Here is a 24,504-nt window from a genome sequence, read left to right as displayed (position 1 = left end):
TATTAAGATGTATACAGGAATTTGACAGCCAATAAAAAAAAACCTAAACCAGAGTACAATATTATAGGCATTCACTTGCAAAGTGTTTTGTCATTAAAAAAAAAATATTTGCTGCAAAGTTACTAAGTGATCATCTGAAACTGAGCACGTTTACCATTTATATTGGTTGTAATTTAAATATTTTTATCTTTAGACTCCCAATACCAGGCTCAGTAGTGTCCATAGCGTAACTGTCTATATGCACTTTCTATGCACTTTCTATGCACTTTCTATGCACTTTCTATGCACTTACTGTATAGTCAGTTAACTCTAGGTTGCAGCCTCTAACTTTTAGCGATAGTTGCTGATCAACAACTTTGCTCTGGTCTAGTAACCCATAGCAACCAATGATCAGGTAACATTAATCAGTCACCTATTTGAAACTAAACACCTGATTGATTAATTGTGGTTTACTAGACAACCTGGGACCCTTTATCTAGAATGCTTGGGAACTGGGGTTTTTTGAACTGGGGATCTTTCTATAATTTGGATTTCCATACCTTAAGTCTTCTGAAATTAAACTTTAATTAAACCCAATTTGATTGATTGTTTTGCTTCCAATAAAGATTAAAGGGGTTGTTCACCTTTGAGAACTTTTAGTATGATGTAGAGAGTGATATACTGAGATAATTTGCAATTTGTTTTACCTTTTTTTTTTTATTGAAGGTTTTTGAGTTATTTAGCTTTTTGTTCTGCAGCTCTTCAGTTTATATTTTAAGCAATCTGGTAACTAGGGTCTATGGGAGATGGCCTTCCTGAAATTCAGAGCTTTCTAGATAGCAAGTTTCCGCATAATGGATCCCCCCGTATTACTTTGGAATGTCACTTGGAAATGATAGTTATTCTAGTGAAATCATTAATCAACCAGTGGTCAAAACACACGAGAGGGATTACTTTTAGGGGAAGCAATTAATAAAAACAAAATCATATACTCAAACAACTAAAGATACCTAAAATAGCAAGACGCATTATAAAATAACAGAATCAGAAACAGTGTGAGGAGGAAAGAGGGGGATTTCTTTCTGCTCTGTACTTTATTTCAAATAAATAATGAGAAAGTGCACACACTCTGCTTGGTTTGGTCTGCACACAATGACGTTTTCTCAAGCCTTGTAAGGGTTAACCAAGGACGCCAGCTCATGCATGGGTATCAGATGGCTGGGTGGAATGCCACCATCTGTGACAGCCAACAGTGGCATTAAGCTAAACAAATAACAACAATCTCTGGTGCTGAAGCTAAATAGCAGAGGCGGCAACTGGCACACTCTTTCCCTTCTCTCATTGCAAAAATAGCAAATGTCAGAAAATCTTGTGCTTTATTTGTGCCCACTTCATAACTCTTTCCCTGCCGCTGTGCCACACAGGCACCATTAGAACTGACTCCATTCAGACAATAACAGGATCATTTTATTTACAGTTTTATTTGAATGTATTATTCAACTAGTGATGGGTATATTGCTAATGGAGCAGTATCATACTGGGAGTTCTAGGCTCTCTTGGGCTGGTACTGTCGTATAGGGATATCATATCCTATAGGGAGAAAGAAATGTAATGTGCAAGTCAGTCTCTAGACCTTTATCTACTGCTTGCAAAGGATACATATTTATTAAAAGGGAGGAATAAGGGAATTATCTAGTCTCATTTGGAAGACATTCCAGAAATTATATTGTACAGTCAGAATTAGGAAAAGGGGTAAGAGACTGGGGCCGACTATGCTCATGCTAGCACAATAAACATTCTACTTTTGTTTCTGTTTTCCCAGGGGTATCAGGCATTCTACAGTGCTATAGAAGACGATGCAGCCACAGTGAGAATTTGGCTTGGAAATGGAGTGGTTCAAGGGTTAATTCACCTTCAAGTTAACTTTTAAGTACGTTATAGAATGGCCTATTCTAAGCAACTTTTCAACTGGTCTTCATTATAAATTTTTTGTAGTTTTTTAATTATTTGCTTTTTCTTCTGACTCTTTCCAGCTTTCAAATGGGGTCACTGGCCCCATCTAAAAACAAAGAAGGCTACACATTTATTGTTACTGCTACTTTTTGTTCCATCCATACTGTTCAGTTAATGAAAGCTTGTCCTGAACCTTTCATAGTTGCCAACATTTGAAATTAATTTACAGGGCCATTTAATGTACATAGTACATGAGACTAGTTATTACCATTCAGTTGTGTTAGCTGGCAGTTAGCTTGCAAAGTGACAGGAAAAATAAAAATGGTGGCATTGTGGTTATAGGATCTGTGAAGGTTTAATCTCTCAGGAAGGGTAGTGAGAAATAAGAACATCTGTGAAATTATATTGCAATAATAGATTTGTAGAGGGGCCATATACTGTATTCCTGAGCCTACAGAGGCAGATCTTTAGAAAAGGTGGATATAATTATTTATGTTATACAGGTATGGGATTACTTAACTGGAAACCCGTTATCCAGAAACCTCCCATAGACTCGATTCAATCCAAATTTTTAAAAATGATTTCCCTTTTCTCTGTATTAATAAAACAGTACCTTGTACGTGATCGAAACTAAGATATAATTAATCCTTATTGGAAGGAAAACTAGACTATTGGGGTTTTTGAATATTTCTAGTAGACTTGAGGTGTGACGATCCAAATTACAGAAAGATCCATTATCCAGAAAACCTCAGGTCCCGAACATTCTGGATAAAGGGTCCCATACTTATACAGGATTGGAATCGGAGGTGGTGAATACAAACACTTGTAGCCAATCTTTATTTTTTGTTCTTGCAAGGAACTACCAACATGCATTGTCACAACTAATAAGATTTCTAAAATAAAAATAATAAATGGCGCAAAACAGTGTACATATTGGGAAATGCATTTTAAAATAAAAGTATTAGAAGTGTCTGAGGTCAACAATGTGGAGAGAGGGAGGATTAGTTTATATGTAGTACCAGTCATCATGTCTGATGTACACAAGAAGGGTGGAATGTGCTGCAAGGTTTCAGTATTATTCTCTGACTAAATAGCTTGCGGTGCTGAGGATAAAGTTCTTCAGAAACACCACTAGGGTGCAGTGTTGTACACCAGATCACCCCCTTCCCATTTAAATGCATTTGCTAAATCCCTGAGCTACTTACAGCTTTGTGAGAATACACACATTTTCAGCATGTCTGCGCTCACTAGAAAGTACATGTCTAGAAATTGCATTCAAGTCCAACAAACAGGTCTGCCTGAAAAAAAAAAATCTAATTTGTGTTACAGAAACATAAAAAAACAGCGTTTCTTCCAAGCCATTTCCCTGTGTGGGGAGTCTATGACAGCTTGTGCAGAAGGGGTTAAGTAATCCTCCAGTGAAAGGCTGCTGTGTACTTCATAATAAATGATATTTAATGTCTGCACATCTTAGACAGCTGGTTGCTTATCATCCATAATCTGTCAGGTTTTCTGTTCTCAGTTGGCTGTGCATTAATGCTCTGCTACCTTATATGACATGGTGACCTACTTATGCACAGATCAGAACGACTCATCCAACTTAAAGAAAGCCGCGGGGGGGCCCACATTGTACAGTATGCAAGGGGTGAAACGAGGTAACCGGGATTCAGTTGCTAACATCTATTGTGCTATTATACAGCTTCTGTTCTCCGGCAAGTTATTGCAAACGATAACTCTTCTATACACAGGCACTAAACCAGAAGACAGAAACATGTTTCCTCAGTTACAATATTTATTGTGCTTGATTTAAAGGTTCATTCAGCCTAAGCCAAAGAAAACAAGCAGGAAAACTTCAGGGAACACAAATACAGAGAACATTTGGGTTATTTTTAACTGAGATTATAAATATTATATATTTTTAATAATATCTACTGTATATCTAAATCTTTTTTTGAGCTAAACGGGGAGCTTGAAGGTACTCCGTGTTGGATGTTGTAGATGGAGATAATTACAACAACCGTTCTCCCACTGCTGTGATTGCTTACTTAGTAGCAGTATCTGTGAACTGGTAATCTAATAGTTTATTGCTTTAAAGGGGACCTGTCCACCTAAGAAATAATTCCAAATCCTATTTTATGATGTTAGTCAAGCAAAATAAACTTCACCTACACTTTATAAATTATTTAACTCTTGCTTTAGTCTTGGAATTCAAAATCACATGAAGCAGGCAGACGCCATTTTATTGATATTTTTATTAAGGAAAGCTTTTCATCATGCCATTTTGTTTATGCACCAAAATGGGGCACCTGATGTCCATGTCCATCGCTGGCTATCCAATTAGATGGTGAGGAGAGAAGGTGAATGTGGGGAGTGCAGTGACATCAAGGAAGTGCAGAATGGAAAGTGATTGCCTGCTCTGCCTCTATTGATAATAAAAAAAACTATATACAGGTATGAAACCTGTTATCCAGAATGCTTGGGACCTGGGATTTTATGGATAACAGATCTTTCCATAATTTGGATCTTACTAGGAAATCATGTAAACATTAAATAAACCCAATAGGCTGGTTTTGCTTCCGGTAAGGATTCATTTTCTTAGTTGGGATCAAGTAAAAGGTACTGTGTTATTATTACAGAGAAAAGGGAAACCTTTTTTTAAAAAAATCGGAATTATTTGGCTAAAAGTTAGTCTATGGGAGACCGACTTATCATTATTCCTTGCTTTCTGGATAACGGGTTTCCAGATAACAGATCCCACACATATATATATATATATATATATATATATATATATATATAGATATATAGATATATAGATATATAGATATATAGATATATAGTAGTTTGGGCCAGATTCCATACAGTGAGAAAAAGTTCTCATGGTTTATCCCATGAAAATCCGTAATTTCTTCATACCTTGAGTCTGCTAAAAAATCATGTAAACATTAACCTCTGGAAGTAAAACCAGTCTCTTGGGTTTGGTTAATGTTTACATGATTTCTTAGTAGACTTAAGGTACGAAGATTTGTAATCTGGAAAACCCCAGGTCCGAGCATTCTGGATAACAGGTCCCATACCTGTACCTTAAGTCTACTAGAAAACCATTTAAACATTATATAAACATAATAGTCAGGTTTTGCTTCCAGATAGGATTAATTACATCTTAGTTTGGATCAAGTACAACTTCTGTTTTATTATTACAGAAAAAAAAAATCATTTTTTAAAATTTGGATTATTTGGATAAAATGAAGACTTGGGGAGATTGCCTTTCTGTATAATGGCTTTCCATATAACGGATGCCATATTGCAATTGCAATTACAGGACCTTTGTCTTTATTTGCTCCGTGCCCTATAGCCTGGTGCAAATCCCCTGCATGTTCTGATCTGCCCTGAACTTGCATAGCTGATTCTTTGCATGGCTTATGGTTGGTTTTAGTATCCGCTCTGTGATCCAGGATCCAAAATCAGTGATATGGCAGTTAAAAATGACAAGACATCGAGCAGTAACATCTCATTAATTTATCACGTGACTAATATGATAACTCCTGTCAAATTACTGATGGCTTACTCATGAGCAAGTCAGCTCGATTGTTCTTAAAAAAACGTTACTTGTGACAGGAAGTAAGGAGAAGTGCGGTCTAATGGATCTTATTTCCTGTCAGTTTCCATGCAGTCGAGGTAAATACTTGAAAACAGGTCTGCCTGTGGGTTGCTCTGTTATCTCTGAAAGTTTCATAATTAGAAATTCACTTTCTAGTTCCATTTGTGACATCTTGTGAAGCCAATACTTCTTTGCCCACTCGAATGAAATGTAAAATTTTGCTGTTAACATGGAAATTCCCTTGACCTTTCTTTTTATCAGTCAGCCTGTTCGCATTTCTAATTCTTATATAAGGCGAGTCTTCTATTTACAGTGTCAGGCCTCTGTGATCTCGTTTTTTCAGCTTCAACAGTTCTCACATTAAACTCAGTTCTATGAAAATGAATGTCATGTTAGGTAACTTTTTTTTTGCACAGCTACTTGAATGGTACAATAATTAAGCTAAAGGAGAAATATGAGGAGTAATGAAAACCATAATTTGTCTTCTATATTAGTATTAAAACATAGTGCTGCTGGATTATTCCCATAGACAGAGGCATTATGTAGAATAAGTTCTACATATCCTACCCCATTCTAACTTTCTAGCATCAAAACCACCCTGCCTTCTGTTCTATACCTTTAGCAAACTGCATTATCACTGTGGTGGCACAGCTACAGGTTACCAGAAGTACATATATGTATGTTATACTGGGAGAGAATAGCAACTGAAGTTTTAACTTCCAGAGCGGGGGTCCCTAAACTTTTTTACCCATGAGCCACACTCAAATGAAAAAAGAGTCGGGGAGCAACACAAATGTGAAATTAGTTCCAAGGGGTGCCAAATAATGGCTGTGATTGGTTATGGGTGGCTCTGTTTGGCAGTACATCTTGTTTGTATTCAACCAAAACTTGCATCCTAGCCTGGAATTCAAAAATAAACATCTTGACACCACTTGGGGTTGGTGAGCAATATGTTGCTCGCGAACCACTGGTTTGGGGATCACTGCTCTCGAGTGAAAGGGGGTATGAGAAAGGGTGTGCCAGATTATCAACTGAAGAACATTGGTCCTTGAGTTTAGTGGAAGCAACCTAGTCTTAAGGAGTCCAGCTTTCCCACAATCCCAATCAATGAAACTGTCATACAATAAAGCAAAATTCCTCTCTGGTCAAATCATGGTCAGAGGCATTTAAAAAAAAAGTGGATTAAAAAGAATGTGGTGCTGACAGAATAATCTATCATTCTAAGAATTATTTGACTACATGAATGTACTAGATTGTGCATTACATTTCAGGCCAGGAGATTCTGGTTTGCAAAAAGCTGTTGTCTGGAAAGAATACTATTCCAAAGGTGCGGCCTGTCTCTTATTTCTTCTTGCTGAAAATATTTTCTTGAAAGTCCTAACTCTGTACAGATAACAGTTTTCTGAAAGAAGAGACATTTGAAGCAGAACCAATATACTCCCCCCAACCTGAGAGCTGTAAAGCTGCAAACATAACGACATACAATCAATGGACTTGCTTGAAAGCTGATGATCAGGCAGGTCATATATTTCAGCAGTGATGGGCAAAGACAAATGTCATGAAGTATTGAACAGTCTTCAATAATATGATCTTCTACAGAAAATGGCTAGAGAATAATGGGAAAATTGTGTGAGGGACAAGAGTTTAGATGATGACATTCCCTTCACTTCTAGAGTCAAGGAATATCTAAGTATGTAATAAAAGGAAGTGTTCATTTAGAGTTGCATTCAACTCCTCCTGTCACCAAGGCATAGAGACAGTAAACAGGTCATCTAATGAAGATGACAAATCTTTGCCAGTAATTAATACTTTAATTTGTAAGTCTTGAGATGGGTTTGATGCTTCAACACTTTTCAGCAGTTAGTCCTTGTGATTTCCTCATAATATAACACAGGTAAAGCAGTAGAAAAGAAAGGATCCACTGCAACTGATCTCCCTTGTGAGACCTAGGCCTAGGCAAGGGCTTCTTCTACACATTGGAATAATAATAATAACAATAAACAAAACGTTGGACTCATGTGGTATGTTTTTATGTTTAAATTGAATACAAGAGAGTGCTGGTCCTTACATCCATATACTGTAAAACAGGATTTTCTTACCGGTAAATCCTTTTCTCCCGGGCCCGTATTGTCAATGCAGACGTCTGGGGTTAAACCTGGATATCTCCGGAAGCAGGACAAAAGAAAAAAACAAAGCCTTTAAGCTCTGCCTTCTCCCTTCATCTCCCAGCTCTGGCCTTGTCCTTTCAGTTTGCATACCATAGCCCTGGAAAGGAGAATATTGGAAAACATGCAGGACATAACGGTATCAACATAGACAGTCATACTTCTGACTATATAATTAATCACACTCTCTTTTTATATATATATATATATATATATATATATATATATATATATATATATATATATATATATATATATATATATATAGGAAACCTTGGCAAACCGCCAACACCTCCTCTAAAAATCAGGAGGGACTTACTGCACTGACAGTACGGGCCGGGAGAAAAGGATTTATCGGTAAGTAAATCCTGTTTTCCCAGGACAGCCCGTCCTGTCAGTGCAGACGTCTGGGGACGTTCAAAAGCCACCTTCCCAGAAAAAAACCAAGGGTGGGAGAATTTAAGAAGGTACCACTGCCTGCAGCACCTTTCAGACTGAAAGACTGAAAAACTGAAAAGGCAAGGCCAGAGCTGGGAGATGAAGGGAGAAGGCGGAGCTTAAAGGCTTAATTTTTTTTTCTTTTTGTTTCTTTTTTCCACTTTTTGGAGCCCTGGACTTTCTGCTGTACATAAACACAGACATGTTCTCACTTAGGGATCACCAGAAGTTAATGTTCAAAGAGTAAGAAGCTAGGTGGCTAGGTGAAGTTAGACAAAGCATGACTGAATGCTAGACCAAGGTCAATAAGTAACTGCACGCTATAAAATAAAACAAATACTGTAGTTGTATATGTATAAGACACTAAGGGACAGATTTATCAAGAGTTGAAGTGAAAATTAAAATTTTCAAATTTCGAATTTCAAATTCGAACTTTAGAGTTTTTTTATGGCCAAAACTGTGAAATTCAACTAGGAAATTGTTAAAAATCGATTCGAGTTTTTTTAAAATTAGAATTTGATTTTATCATACACTGACCCTCGAATTCGACTATTTGCCACCTTAAACCTGCTGAATTGCTGTTTTAGCCTATGGAAGACATCCTCGGATCAATTTGGATTTACTAATGTTTGTATTTTTTTCTTTTTCCCAATATCATACTTTGTAGTGCTAAAAATCATGTTTTATCATAAACCATGAAAAATTATATATTTATTTAGCGTAAAAACCACAAAAAACTCAAAATGTCTCCATTTAAAATCTGGCAAGGTCATGTAGGACTGAAAGGTGGCTTTCCTTGGCAGATTGTAAAATCTTTCTTTGAGCTTTTAAAGGTTCGTGGGGGGTTTTTGAATTAGGAGATAAGCTTTTGTCATGAAATTGAATGTGGCACAAAGACCCAGCTGTGCATATGCATTGATATAAAGGCACACAAGTGAAGGAAGGACCTTTGCCATAGTGTATAGTGACAGGGAAGTATAAAATAAACACTATGTACAAAATCCTAAAAGAATAAAGTAAAAATTAGCCCTCATTTTATGATTTTGAGACTATGGGGGGGGCAGATTAAATTTGATGAAAAATAACCAGAACGGAATTCAGTTCCAGTTATTGGGAAAAACTGTAACTAAATTAGTTTTTTTCTTCTCAAATGTAAGTTTTATGTTATAAACCATAAAATGATGTATGTTTATTGATTTGAACCGGGCCCATTCTTCAGTGACGTAACTAGGTGTTAATTGTTATTAAAATTAATTCTAGGGCCCCTAAAATATCCAGAGGCTGAACAATATATGTTGAAATTGCTCATTAATTAGGGCCTCATGGGGGCCCCCCTATACCTCCTGGGCCACAGAGTCTGCTTTCTCTGTAGTTACACCCCTGCCTATCTTCTATGCGATGACAGCTCTTTGGTTTCCTTCTTGAATAAATTATTACAGTTTATGTATGGACAGTGTGTGTGGGGGGGTGAACTGCATTTTTGTTGTTGACACATCTCAACTGAATAATTCCAGTGTAATAGCTGTCAAGAGGAAAGGTATCCCTGTTTTTAACAACAGTATTGCAACCAGTGTGTTGAAACACATTTTACTGTGCAAATCAGACACAATTGCACACAAGAAAGGTGCAAGCAGGGGTGCTTCGCCAATGAGGCGAGTTGAGGCTGTTGCCTCAGACGGCAGGGCCCTACTAGGTACCAGGGGCGGAAAAAATGTTCTTCTGGTACTTTAAGAGCCGAATTTCCGGTTTTTCAAACCGGAAATTCGGCTCTTCTAGCACAGAGAGCGCGGTTAGGCTCTCTGCGCCAGCATACTGGCCCTCTCTGCCGCCCTCGTGGACCCCTCAGGCGCAAAAAGGTAAGAGCACAGGGGAGGGGGCGGCAGCAACTGCTGCTGCCTCAGGCGGCGGAGGGGCCAGGATCGCCCCTGGGTGCAAGTGTGCTGCATCTATTGACAGATGAACCCACCTTCAAAGCAGCAGATTTACTAAAGGGCAAAGTGGACTGTGCAAGCAAAAATTCACCATTTCATGAATTTGACCCAAAGTGTCAGGATCTCCTGAGTCCCCCTGCATGAATATATGCACTTGCAGAAAATGAGTAACTGGTGGTGGGAGGAAGGCAGTGGCACCAAGTCAGTTATACAGAGGAGCTTTGTCATTGGCCCCTTACATGTAAGTAGAAATGATTATGAAGAAACAAACATACAGCTGTTATTTTGCTTTTAACCTTGGACCAGACATTATCTGTTTATAATACACAAAGCCATAAATATCTTGTAAATGATATCCTTATAAATGGTGAATACGGATGTCATCAGTTATAAACGTTGAGTAGTGATGTCACATGTCACATGACTCACTGAAACTTGTGTATTATAATAAATAAAGTACCCCCTGTTGCAAAATAGTTCCACAACCTGTATAAAAATATACGGCCTCTGTAACACTCAGCCTCGGTAACTTAAAATATCCTTATAATTTATAAGAGGGGGTACTTTATTCACTATATAAAAAGCATGTTGATGGTATGCACATAACAGCTGGGGCATTTTATGTAACCAGTGGCAGAACAACCGGGGGAGCAGGGGGTGCGAGTGGGCCAGGGCCCTGACCCCCTCAGGGCCCCCCGGCAGTCCGTGCGCCGCTGAAAATGCGGCCAAATGCGGCCGAACGGAGGGGGGCGGGGCCCGGCTGCGCGTCACGCACCAGGGCCCGCCCCCTCTAGGATCCACTATCAACTATACACTTTAAAGCTTGCGTAGAAAACATACAGAGAGATACATTTCTCGTGCAAACACTTATTAATCCAAGATATTCTTATAGTGTGGAGGTCACGCTGATTCCTTCCTTCTGGGTTAAATCATTTGACAAAGCATGTACTGTATTTACCCCAATTAGAAGTAATGTAAACTCCGAACATCTGGTGTCTTATGATATAATTGCCTTCCAAGTGCTTTGACGAGAAAAAAAAAAATCAGCAATTAATATTATAAGTGTCCTGAGCCATTTCCCAAGGATCCAGAAAGTAAATGCTTGTTCAGTTAGACTCAGAAAATAGTCCTCTGCTGCATGCTGCCATGGCTTTGTTGCCTAAGGGCAGGACTACATGGCCGATTCAGCCGCGATCCGACGCTCTGCGCAAAATCGCAGGCATCGCGTTGGATGCGATGGAAACAAGGTAAGTAATGGCAGTGTCGCATTGTTGATGCGACGCGACACGACTGTCAGATGCAGACGCAGCGTCTGCATCCGACAGTCATGTCGCATCGCATCAACAATGCAACACGATCCGACACTGCCATTACTTACCTTGTTTCCATCGCATCCGTCGTGATGCCTGTGATTTTGCGCAGAGCGTCGGATCGCGGCTGAATCGGCCATGTATTCCTGCCCTTATATGGAATTAACCAACCACCTCCATTACAAATTAGTATACAGTTATGGGATCGGTTATCCAGGAACCCGTTATCCAGAAAGCTCTGCAGGACTCTGAATAGTCTCCATTTTTATCAAATATTTCAAATTTGTAATAATAATTTTATTTTTCTCTGTAATGATAAATCAATACCTTGTCCTTGACCCCAAATAAGATATATTTTATTTTGAAAATGTTTTATTTGATTTTCATATTAAACAAGTAATAACATTATGACAGCAAATATTATGCAGATGAAGAAAGACATGTATTCAATATGATGGCATAGTGAGATTGAAAACGGAATACAATTTTAAGAGACTGACAACAATAAACTGAAAATAACAAAAATTAACTAAGCCAGTGGAAGTAAACATATTGAAAGAAAGAAAAATGTCCATTCGTTGACTGGAATGTCTGAACACGTTACTTACAAATGAAGAAACCGTCCTATTTGTTTACCTGAATTAGAATTACAAGCTTCAAGATAAGGAGACCAAATCAGTTTAAAAGAGTCTATCGAATTATTCCCTTTGGTTTTGGATAATAAGGCTTCTTGCCAACTAAGCTGGTTCATAAAAGAAATAGCATCTGCTAACGAGGGGGGTTCTTTATGTAACCAAGAATTAAATAAAGCTTTCTTGGAAGCAGCTAGGAAAAAAACTGTCAAAAATTTATCTTCATGGGAAATAAAATTTGTGTTAGGAACTGAAGAACATACCATATTATCCAGATGCAAAAAAACAAAGCACGGAGACAATTTAATCTGTATCTTCAAATGATAATTCAAAAAACCAAAGATTTCCCTCCAATATAGGACAATCTTTGGACAGGACCATAGATAATGGAAAAGTGATACATTAATTTCATCACATTTAGGGCAATATGAAATAGGGCTATTAGAGGAATTTTTTGAAAACAGTTTCCCATAGCCTAGATGGGCAAGCTTAAAATGTTGTATCCTCCAATTCTCTGCTAAAATTAAATTATTATAATCCCTAATCGATTTGACCAAATCTGAGGGAGTTATTTGACAATGTAAAAATTCAGACCATTTAGAGGAAGGTTTCGATAACGGGTGTGAATCTCAACTATAATTATTCAAAAAATTTTTTAGAAAGAGAGTTAATAGAGATCAAACCAGGGAATTCCAAAAACTCTGCCAAATCGTCTGCAAACTTGTGCTCAGCTAAAACCAGGTTGTTATTATTATGTAGCAGAGAAAGACCACATTGACACGCTAAATAATAATATCTATCAGAATCCTGAAGCTTGTATTGTTCTTTGAGTTTTGACCAAGTCATTAAGGTTTTCTTAAGCGGATCAAATATATCTTTTACCAGAACCAGTGACTTACTCTTAATTGAAAATATAAAAGTATCCGACTTTTGATAATCTGAAGGTTTGAGTAAGAGTTTGGCTGGCATGTAAGGGGTTACTGTATAGCTATACCCATGACGAGAGAATAAATGTTTCCACACAAATATAGAGTCGCGATAGATAGGATTCCTCTTAAAATCATAAGGAACATTGCTCCATTTACCATGCAAAACAGATAATATATCAAAAAAGGGTTCTTGAAAGATTTCAATATCGGGGTTTGTACCAAATAAGATATAAATAATCCTTACTGGAGGCAAAACAATGGGTTTAATTGTGTTTAAATTATTTTCAGCAGACTTTAAGTGGGTTATATAAACATTGAATGAACTCACAACTGGAATGGTTTCTTATTTAAGAAAAAACTCAAATGGAAAAAAACTTTAATCAGCAAGTTTGAGTTGCCAAACCCAAAAACTCGAATTGAGTTTTCAGGGAAAAAAACTCGATTTGCTCGAATTGATCGTTTTGTCAAGCAAAACCCTCTGGAAAAAAAACTCAAACATCATGCAGGCTATTAACATCTTCAAATGGTACAAGGGACCTCTGCTATTGACTCCTACAGGACCTTGACAGGTTTTAGATGATATTTTATTCATATTCGCTATTTGCAGTTTCAGCTATTTCCAGGGTCGGGTATAATAAATCCCGAAAAAAAAATTCATGTGTTTGACTATATGTATTTTGTGGTCACAGCCTCATTGCACCCCCGCCTAATGGTTTTAAAAAATAGTGGTGAGCACAACTTTCCCTTGTTTGTTATAGTTATACAGGAGCAGTGACCAGCTCCATGTTGTAGCTCCCACCCTTCCCAGCTATAGTCAGGTGATCCCACTGGTGTCTAATAAAAGGGCAGCCAAGTATGGAGGTTTACTTTGAAAGCAGCAAGTAAGTTGCAGGTAAAACCTAGTCCCTTTGTGGAATGTGTAGTGAAGCAATAGAATTCTTAATGAATCAGATGAAAATTAAGCGTAGGACTGGCCAGATATGGGATGACTTTGACGTAGTTGGCCAGCTTAAATATATTGCAATATATGGACAAACAATCCCTGTTTTGTTTAAAGGGTAAGGCATTTTTTAGTAGCAGTATGCACAAAATGTCGCTGTCTTACATATTGATAATGGGTTGAGTGCAGAGGAATCTTGTATTTGACTATATGTATTTTGTGGTCACAGCCTCATTGCACCCCCGCCTAATGGTTTTAAAAAATAGTGGTGAGCACAACTTTCCTTTGTTTGTTATATATATATATATATATATATATATATATATATATATATATATATATATATATATATATAATCATTTAAACCCGCCTGTATAAGCATTCAGTGCTAAAGGACATTAATTAAAGATTCTTTAGGAGGTTTCTCTTCTCTGAACAGGGACATTCTGGTGCAGAGCCCAGTAACCAGTCCCTCCAGGCTGAAATATAATTTCATTCATATTTTGCCCTCTCCGATCTGTAGTCAATGAATAAATGTTGTTTTCTAAGTGATTTTGCAATGCTTGCATGCGTATTTATAGCAACATTCAGTCTTGTGTTTCAAATACCCGATTCCTTTGCGATGATTATCAAATCAGTAAAATAAAGCCACCTTCTGGCAATTATGCTTTTATTAGGTCCCCTTTCTAAATGTTGTTTTGTTTGTTTTTTTATTTTGTAATCATTGCTATTTTGACAAAAGCTTTCACTGACAATTGCTCACAGCAAATATAGCTACGAGATAAGCAAGGATTGACACATCTACAGAAATACTCATTTTGTGGCTTTATTTCTGCTTTTGGTTTCCTGTGTATGCCAAACATGTGCGAGATTGAACAGATTGAAGGGAGCTGAGCAGTGGGTGAATCATTCTGCCAAGCGAAACATATTTTGACCTTTTCCGTTGATGCCATATGTACGATTTATTGATATAATGTTAATAAAGTGTTTGTCAGTAAATCTCACAAAGTATAGATGCCTCATGACTCCCATCAGTTTATGCAGCTCAGCAGCAGACAGAACATAAGGCTTTCTGGTTTCTTGCTCCTACCTTCTGTCAGTGTTACTATTTTAGTCTTTCAGGGGAATTAGGGGAAAATTGTATTAGACTTTAGAAGACATTGCTGTGACTACCTAATATAACTTTTGGGTGTATAGATAAGGAGTAACACTGTTTGTCTGTAACTTTAAATATAGTATTCAGACTATTATTAAATACTTCTCTCAAACTAAGCAGAGTGCCGAAAAAATTGTCCCAGGTTTGAAAGATCCAGCATACCACTCTGCAGGACTATTTATTGGTTTCAAAAAAACAACACATGTTTACTGCACTTCCTATTGAGCAAAGCTCGGCCTAAACTGGCCATGGAGAGTGTTCAGTGAAACCAGGTGAGGATTTTGTCATTTGGCCAATAAGGCTACTTTTTATTTTGAGCGATGATGGTAAATCTGAAGAAGCAGAATGGTTAACAAGAGGGGGCCCATTTACTTAACTCGAGTGAAGGAATAGAATAAAAAAAACTTCGAATTTCGAATGTTTTTTTTGGGCTACTTCGACCTTCGACTACGACTTCAAATCGAACGATTCGAACTAAAAATCGTTTGAATATTCGACCATTCGATAGTCTAAGTACTGTCTCTTTAAAAAAAACTTCGACCCCCTACTTCGCCACCTAAAACCTACCGAAGTGCAATGTTACCTTATGGGGAAGGTCCCCATAGGCTTTCTAAAGTTTTTTTGGTCGAAGAAAAATCGTTCGATCAATGGATTAAAATCCTTCGAATCAAACTAATCAAATCAAATTTTTTAATCGTTCATTCGAAGTCGAAGGATTTACATTCGGCAGTTGAATATCGAGGGTTAATTAACCCTCGATATTCAACCCTATGTAAATCTGCCCCTAAGTGACTTTAGTGACTGCTCATATGTCAGTGGTGTTTTGGTGCAAGATTGGCGCCACGCGGCACTGCATCACATTTACATAGTTGTAAACAGAGCTTTATTGGAACATGATATTAAAGGGGTGATTTATCAATGTTTACATTTGAATTTTTGCCACGATTTGAATGTTTCGTAAGCACAAAAACTTGAATGTAAAACGTTGGCATCTAAAAGCTTGCGGTTGCAAGTTCATGTAAACGTCAATGGGAGTTGTCTCAGGCGCAATTCTATCTATTTTTTAATTCGATATTTACGAGGTTTTTTTGGAGCTTGTAAACTCACAATTTTTTTTTGAGCTCATAAAAGTTTTTTTCACGATTGTATTCTGTTTGGATATTATTAATAAACAAGCAAACATTAAAGTTGTTTTAAATTGTGAGTTTATTCAAAGTAGAAAAAAACTCTAACACCTCACAAATTAGATTTTTGATACATAAGCCCATAAAGGACATGTAAACCCCCACCCATTAAATCAGCGAACAGCCTCTTTGAAATCTTTAAATACCTGCCATTCTAGTTGTTCAAAGATTATCAGTATGGCTGCAGAATCCACTTAATCACTTAGGATTCCTTCTTCTCCTCTAATCAACTTAGCCCCCTCCCTCAGGAATTTGCTTTGGTTGTTGGCTACTGAGCATGCTCTGTTTTTTGTAACTCAGATTACTAAACACGCCCTCCAGTCTAGCAGCCAATTAAGAGATGGTTCCCCTAGAAACTCTGCTCTATCTGACTGCTCCTGCAATCTTGATTGCATGAACTATAGCGCTTGTGTGCAGATGTAAATGTCACTGTCATGTGTCAGAGGTAAAATTGCTGCCGGTGAAAGTTGCTGTTTGATTTGGGAAAATGTGATGGGGTTGGCAAACGGAGGGGATAAATGCAGTACAAATGATGCAATTGGGATGGGGGACATGTGCCCAACTTATATACACAACCCCAATTTATGGTTAACTCGTCCTTTAAATGTTCAATGCTTCCAAATCATGGATATAAAATGAATATACCTAATGGAAAGTGAATGGATATACAGCACCATGCTTACATATTCAGAGTCTGTGGAGTTGCTTTTCATTAGAAGGGCTTGGCATTGTATTAAATAGAAAGTGGAAAATATAGAACAAGACTACACGAGAACCTGAAAACTGACACTTAATTGAAAATTCAATTGATCTCACCCCTAAAGATTTTGAGGCACTATTTGAAACTAACCTGAATGATCTGGAGCAAATTTATCTGGAAGAATAGGCTAAAATTGCTTTCAAACGTTGTGCAAATATGCACACATTCCTCATGGAGTCAAAATGGTGTAAATTCTGAGAAACATGAAATCCAGGGGAAAAAAGACACCACTTGCCTGTAAGGGGCCTCAAGAATACGGCATCAATTTCAGGAAACCATTATATCTGGGTTCGTAAAATCAGGGTTCTATTGTTATAAAAGGAGAATATTGGAAAATATGTTATAGCCACATTCTGATTATCCACACGATTTCTGTAGTATGATGCATAAAACTGAAAAAGGAACAGCTTTGACTCATGAACTCTCTATTTAGTTTGACTAAGAGAAAAGTGCTGCTTGTGTTCTCTCTGCTCTATAAACTTGCAGCAAATCATATTGTCTTCTCAGCATATTGCCAGAAAAAGGGAGGGATGATAGATCATTTGCATATCATCAAGTGGACATTGTGATTTTAAATGAGACAGTTTCATAAATCTGCTATTTTTGTGAGTGCCACGCATTGTTTTGGAAAGATGGCGTGATATAATTACAAGATCTGATGCTATACTGTATGACCAGCGGCAACAAAAAGAACAGAAAAACCTAAGATCATTTTAGGATAAATCTGAATGTAGGATGAGTGATAAGACTGAATGTAACATTACATTAGTGTGGTCGACTGTAACTCGTATCACTGCACAATGCAATAGTATTTAAGGTAATGTGTGAATGGGATTATAGAATACATTGCACAGCTATTGTAACACAGGTGCGGGTTAAGGGTTTGATCTGCGCTAACATAGATTGATACACCAGTATCTCTATTAGCATTTTAAATATCAATATCTTCAATATGTAAACATTAAAGGGATACTGTCATGGGAAAAAGTGCTTTTTTCAAAACGCATCAGTTAATAGTGCTGCTCCAGCAGAATTCTGCACTGAAATCCATTTCTCAAAAGAGCAAACAGATTTTTTTATATTTAATTTTGAAATCTGTCATGGGGCTAGACATGTTGTCAGTTTCCCAGGTGCCCCCAGGCACGTGATAAACTTCAGTCACTCTTTACTGCTGCACTGCAAGTTGGAATGATATCACCCATATCCCTCCCCCCCAGCAGCCTAACAACAGAACAATTGGAAGGTAACCAGATAACAGCTCCGTAACACAAGATAACAGCTCCCTGGAAGATCTAAGAACAGCACTCAGTAGTAAAAATCCAGGTCCCGCTGCAACACATTCAGTTACACTGAGTAGGAGAAACAACAGCCTGCCAGAAAGCAGTTCCATCCTAAAGTGCTGGTTCTTTCTGAAAGCACATGACCAGGCAAAATGACCTGAGATGGTGCCTACACATCAATATTACAACTTAAAAAAAATACTGGTTCAGGAATGAAATTTTTCATGGTACAGTAAATTATTTGCAGTGTAATCAGTGTAATTTAGAAATAAAAACTACATCATAAAAATCATGAAAGAATCCCTTTAAAATAACAAATACCTGTTGACCTTATGCCTTGCAACTTTGTCTTTTTCTGAGTGGAGGTGTATGCAAAAACACTTAGTTAACGCAATTAAATTCTTTAGTTTACTAAATTTCAGAATATTTTATCAGAAAACATCTCAGCTTGTTCAGATTGTTTTTCGTTTTTATGCCTATTAAATACAACTACTGGGTGCCAGTGACACCTCTTTCCATTGCAACATAAAAAGCACATAAAGGGCCCGAAATATCCAATATGTTTTTTTTTAGACTTGAAATTTGCATTATTTTGCCACCAACATGAGTGTTTGAGTAAGCTTCCTTCACTTACAGTATATCTGTAAACTGCTGCTGTGCAACAGGGAATATGGGATCGATACAGTAAATCTGCTTGTGAGGCTGATAAATAACATCTCCTCATCACCAAATTCTGTCATTCTATATCTCCCCAGATGAAGTAATCAAGTAATCACTAGCCTCTGCCTTAATATAATGTAGTTGGATGCAGTATGGGAATTAATAACAAAGGGAATCTGCTAAATCTGCTTGATAGTCAAAGAACTATAATCTATACATTTTACTCAAGAAACTAATCCAAAATAGTTTTACCTGCCTAACAAACCATTTGTGCAGAGACACTTATCCTCATGCCATACTGATGTCATTTGATTTCCATTCACTCATAAAAATGCCTAACATGTCTATCTATCTGGTGTGATAAGAACAGCTATTTAGTGCAGAGAACTGGACATTTGCAGCAGTTATAGCAGACTGAAAGGTGCTTATTTTCACTTGTTTCTGCCTTTGTCTGCTAAAGTGATTTCCTCAGTTGTAAAAAATAGAACTTCTGTTGGGCATGTATCAAAGCAAAAGACATTTGGGTACACTGTATTATTTTCTTGCTTACTGGAACAGCAGAAAGCCTTAAAGATCTTAAGTGTATATGCATATTGTCTGAAATACAGTTAATGCTATAGCTCTGCAGAGAAGGATAATTTGGTACAGCACAATAGGTTGAAAGGCAGCTATGGGATAATGGGAAAAATCTGATCTGATTATGTTCTTATTTTGTATTTGGTTGCAGTTGGATGTGCAGATACGTTTTCATGTGGGGGCCTGTGCAGCAAACTTGGAATTGGAATCCTAGGATTCTGACCTCTTGCTTGAGAATAAAGTGTATTTATTATGTCTGCACTTATGGGATTTTTTATTTTTATTTTGCAAAGATAGAGGCCAGAAAATTCCAACAATGTATCCCAAATGTCAGCACTATGTATTCAACATTTTTGGAGCAATCATCAGATGATTTCAGTTCCCTCGGTTCTTGCTAGCCCCGATGTTTCCCAAATTTCATATCAGTGTCAGGTTTTGGAGGATCTGTTCCACATGCTGTGAAAGCCTTACAAGTCTTGTGTGCTGAAGTAAACAACATCATCTAGCCGTATGATTATCAGATCAGTCCAGTAGTACTGAGAAAACCACGCGCACACGCGCACAGATCAGTCCAACCAACATCATCACGGTGCTGGAAGAATAGATGTGGCCTGACAATGCACACCTGAATGAATTACTTATCATGTTGCATGGTTGGTAGTACAGATATGGGACCTGTTATCGAACATTGAAATAATAGAGATTTCATATGTTTTTAGAGCTCAACAGTTCAGAGGAATTTCTTTGTTCTGATTAAATCCATAGCAAGGACTGCACAGAATTACTGTATGTTGATGCCATTTAAGAAAGGTTATTGATTCCGGGAATGCTTTGATGCAATTTAAAATGTGTCTTTGACTATTGTAGCGCTACTCACTAAACATTATAATACGTCTGTGGACTAGAATGACAGATGACAATATAGGGGCCTCTGTATTCTGACTGTGAGTTAAAATGCTCTTCCATTTTTCCTCCAGATCTGACAACAAGCCATTTTTGCAACAGAACCTGCCAAAGCCTGATCTGTGCTCTAAATCAGACATTGAGGGCCATATTCTTTCTTACAGACTGCCATGAGCTCTCCTCATCTTTCCTGCATTGATCTCGAGGGCAGATAAAGAACAAGTAACACATTTATTCTACTTTGAAGCATAACAAAAGAGTGCCAGGGGTTTAAAATAGGCCAATACCAATCATGGTTAATTACTATAGGATGCCCCCAGGGTTTTGTCATCAGTGTAATTGTATCTTTTTCTTGTTTGCCTTTCGTGTGCCTACATGACAGCTAAGTGTGTCTTTTCCTTATTCTAAATATGATGTGTCCTTTATGTTGCTGCTTTGAAACACAAATAAAATGAGTGTCAGAGTGGAGTTTTTTCCTGAGCATCTTTTAGTAATAAATGGTTCTTAGTTCTATTATCTCAGTGGATTTCAGTCTTGTTATGTGCTGTGAATGGTAGAACTGTTCTCTAAATCAGCTGTTAAGCGTCATTACCACCCATTGGCACATTATGCCAGCACAAGAACTCAGTGCCTTGTGGATAATTTTTGTCATTAGACACTGGCATTAGGAAAAAATTGCTACTTTGGATAGCAGCTGTGTGTTCTCTCCCTAACACTACATGAAGATGTTTATTATTCAAGAAGTATCATCCAAGGTAAAAACAGGTAAGATTCATTTTAGTTTATTTAGCAAGGGATTGGAATGATTAGAATATATTTATTATGGTGCAGGAGCTCAGTGGATAGCATTGCTGTTTTGTAGCTCTGGGGTTCTAACTTGGATTTGGATTAGAGCGCTACGTGCAAGAATTTCTTCTTCATTGACAGACTTGACAACCCTTGGGTTGATGGCCATTGACTTGTTAGACCTGTTGCTTGACCTGTACCTTCCTGTTATAAGAAGACTTCAGGTCAGAGCTTATAAAATCCATTTAGTCCACTTGGGACCACTACTCCAGAAATAGGAGTTTGGAATAAACTGTCTAACCATTTATCCCTGTACGGTGGCATTGTTTTCCTAAATGTTTTTCAAAAGCCTACATAGGACCCCAGAGGGCTTGTTTATGCATGAAAATGTGTTAAGCAAAGTGCAATTTCGAGCACACTTGCTATGTTTTTCCCACAATGCAGGGTATTTTTACCCACAGAATTCAAGCTTCATTTCAGTCTCAAGGCAGCATTATGATATTGCACTGCATCAGATGCAATTGCATTGTAAGAAAATTAGTGCATTTTATTGCAAATAGGATACAATTTCAGAAGTCCACCACCCATCATTTTTGGTCAGGAGGTGGCAGGAGCTCCAGGGTGCCCTGTGTAACTTGGTGCCACAGTATTAAATTTGGAATGGAAGGCAGACAGGAGTGAGTGCAAATAGCACAGTTTGAAGCAAGAACCTTTTAAGAATAGGGTTTAATATGCAACTGACCGAAGGGAAAATTGAGGAAGTGCAACTGTGCTTGCAGTCTTAATGACCCCTTAGGTGTGTGTAGGAAGTCCAGGCTGTCATCAACAAGTGGCAAATAAAATGATAAAGAAAAAATGGATTAAATGAAAAAGGTATGATGGAATGTAAATAAAATCTAAACAGTGTAAGTAATGTAAGGGTAAAGGTGGAAAACAATAGCATGCATGTGCATAATTCTATATGTTTATCTCAGTATATTAACGCATCACACCAACCCTGTATAGTAGAATTGATTTAGTCTTAACCATAAACATTACAAAAGATCAGGAATGTCTGCTACAGTTGTGTTACAATCTTTTAAATGCAGTCAGTTATCAGCGTGGAATGACCAACGGGTAAAAACTGTGTCAAAAGTCCCACTGTATTTTTATATCAATATTCAACAAACAAACTAGGCCAAATACTGAGTACATAGTTACATAGTTAAGGTAGGTTGAAAAAAGACCAAATTCTATTAAGTTTAACTGCTCGAAATGAATCCCATCTTACATACCTACACACCCAATGGAAATAAATATACCGTTATCTATATTAATTGTAGATTTTAGTATTACAAAAGCCTTTGATATTATGTCTGTCCAAGAAATCATCCAATCCATTCTTAAAGGCATTAACTGAATCAGCCATCACAACATCACTCGGCAGTGCATTCAAATGAAAGTTCTTTTCTTCTAGTCTAAAGGAATGATCCATTTTATGGAAAAATAAATCTCCCATTAGCAGTCTATAATGCCCTTTAATGTACAAATTTTTTGTAAATAAGTGTTCGAATCTCCTTCTATTTGCCCACAGCAATGCACATCGTACATTGCCTGCTTCTTCATGGGCCTTTATTTGCATATACTTGTGCCTTGTGATCCGGGGGGGGGGGGGGAAATAGCAACAAGTGAGAATACAGGTGTGGTGGCTACCTAGGGATAATTGGGTGCTTTTTGGGTGCTACTAACTATTTGAGGATATTAATAATATTTGTAAGATATGCTGTTCATATTGTTGGGCATAAACCCTAATTTATTTAATACTGTGTATTTACATCTAGCAGTGCGTGTTGGAATGCTATATTTATCACCCTGTTAAATTGCCTTGTTTGTACAGCCAGATATGTGGGGGTGCAACCAATATTTGCATGCAGACTCTTTTGTGTATTTTAATGAGTGTGTTTGCACTTTGAGCACTACTATTATTTTCAGAACCCAAGTGGTCAACATGGTCAAAGTGTTTTTTTAAGTTTCTGTTCTCTAGTAATGGGATTTTCTTTATTTGCTAATTGTTGAATTTATAATTGAGGAAGCTCATAAAGGGGGTTCTTATTTTTGGGTAAGAATGTATCTAAAAACATTTTTTCAGGACTGGCATTTCTTCTTGCAAAGAGCAAACCAACCCTGTGAATATAGTTTGGTAACACCTACATGCCTACCCCTCCAGTCCTGTACCTGTTCCTTAACTTGTGCATCATTCAGACATGCAAGGTAGGGATTAGCAGCAAACACAAACTGCAATGTGTCCCTGTACTAAATGCCTACCCTATGGTGATAAGGACAGGGCTCGTCTGTACTCATTAATGCCCTGCTCTGCATCTCATACCAGAATCTTTTATTGGGCCAAGGAGCAGAGTACAGTCAGTCCACTCACATTAACTGTCACCCAATTAAAATGTTCTAAAACAATTTCCTTTCTAGTAGTATTTCTGCAATCTATTTTCATATCCCTTATATAAATAAAAAAACATTTTATATTTTACACAAAATTTATTATAAAAATATTTTTTACAAAAACAGTATTATAGAAATATATTACAAAAATGACTGTAAATAAAAAAATTACAAAAATCTCAGGATTACTGGGCCTCCCAGGTTTTGAGTTATTATACTGTTCATCCACAGTTTATGGGATCTCTTTATATCCTAATAATATCCTTTGTGCAGCTTGTTGTTTCTTGTTTTTTTTTTGTTTTTTGTTTTTTATAGTTTTTATTTTAACAAATTTTTTCAAATACATTACAGTACATTACAAAACCACAGACATAAACAAATAAACAGATAAAAAAAAGAAGAAGAAAGAAGAAGAAGGAAGAAGAAAGAAAAAAAAAAAAAGAAGAAGAATAAAAAAGTAAAGTAAGAGTGTGTAAGGGTAAATGGGACCCTAATTAACTCACCCCTGGGTACCCCTGGCCTTCGCTGTCACACCCACAGGCCCATGTCGATCCTTTTAGGATTACTTAAACCGGTTATAACCTTTATTATTTCAGTTACCTCCCTTGCCCCCTCCCCGATGCGTTCCTTTCCTTGCTACTGAGGGATCTCCCTATCTTTCTGTTTTTATTACCATCCCTTTTAACTCGGTTTATTTAGGTACCTAACCCATGGTCCCCAGACTTCCCAGTATCTGTTACTCTTGTTGTGGATAATGTGTGTTATTTCTTCCATTTTTCTAATATGCTCTACCTCTTGCTGCCATTCCATGCTGCTTAAGGGGCCCCTCTGCTTCCAGTGTCTTGGAATGATTGACCTAGCTGCCTCCAGCAGGTGCAAGGTGAGTGG

General features: G+C 37.4%; 1 long non-coding RNA gene across 1 annotated transcript in view; it reads left to right on the top strand.

The window, feature by feature from the left end:
• The window catches only part of LOC108716968, a 41,900-nt gene extending 17,894 nt beyond the window's left edge, over positions 1-24,006 (top strand). Inside the window, exons 3-5 of the long non-coding RNA XR_001935800.2 lie at positions 1,802-1,909; positions 20,472-21,162; positions 23,968-24,006. This is a non-coding gene — a long non-coding RNA (uncharacterized LOC108716968). The remainder of the gene's footprint in view (positions 1-1,801; positions 1,910-20,471; positions 21,163-23,967) is intronic.
• The last annotated feature ends 498 nt before the right edge of the window (positions 24,007-24,504 follow it).

Source organism: Xenopus laevis, chromosome 5L (assembly GCF_017654675.1).
Source record: "Xenopus laevis strain J_2021 chromosome 5L, Xenopus_laevis_v10.1, whole genome shotgun sequence".
NCBI lineage: Eukaryota > Metazoa > Chordata > Amphibia > Anura > Pipidae > Xenopus > Xenopus laevis.
The sequence above is the reverse complement of the archived record's forward strand: the minus strand, read 5'-3'. Positions and strand labels throughout refer to the sequence as shown.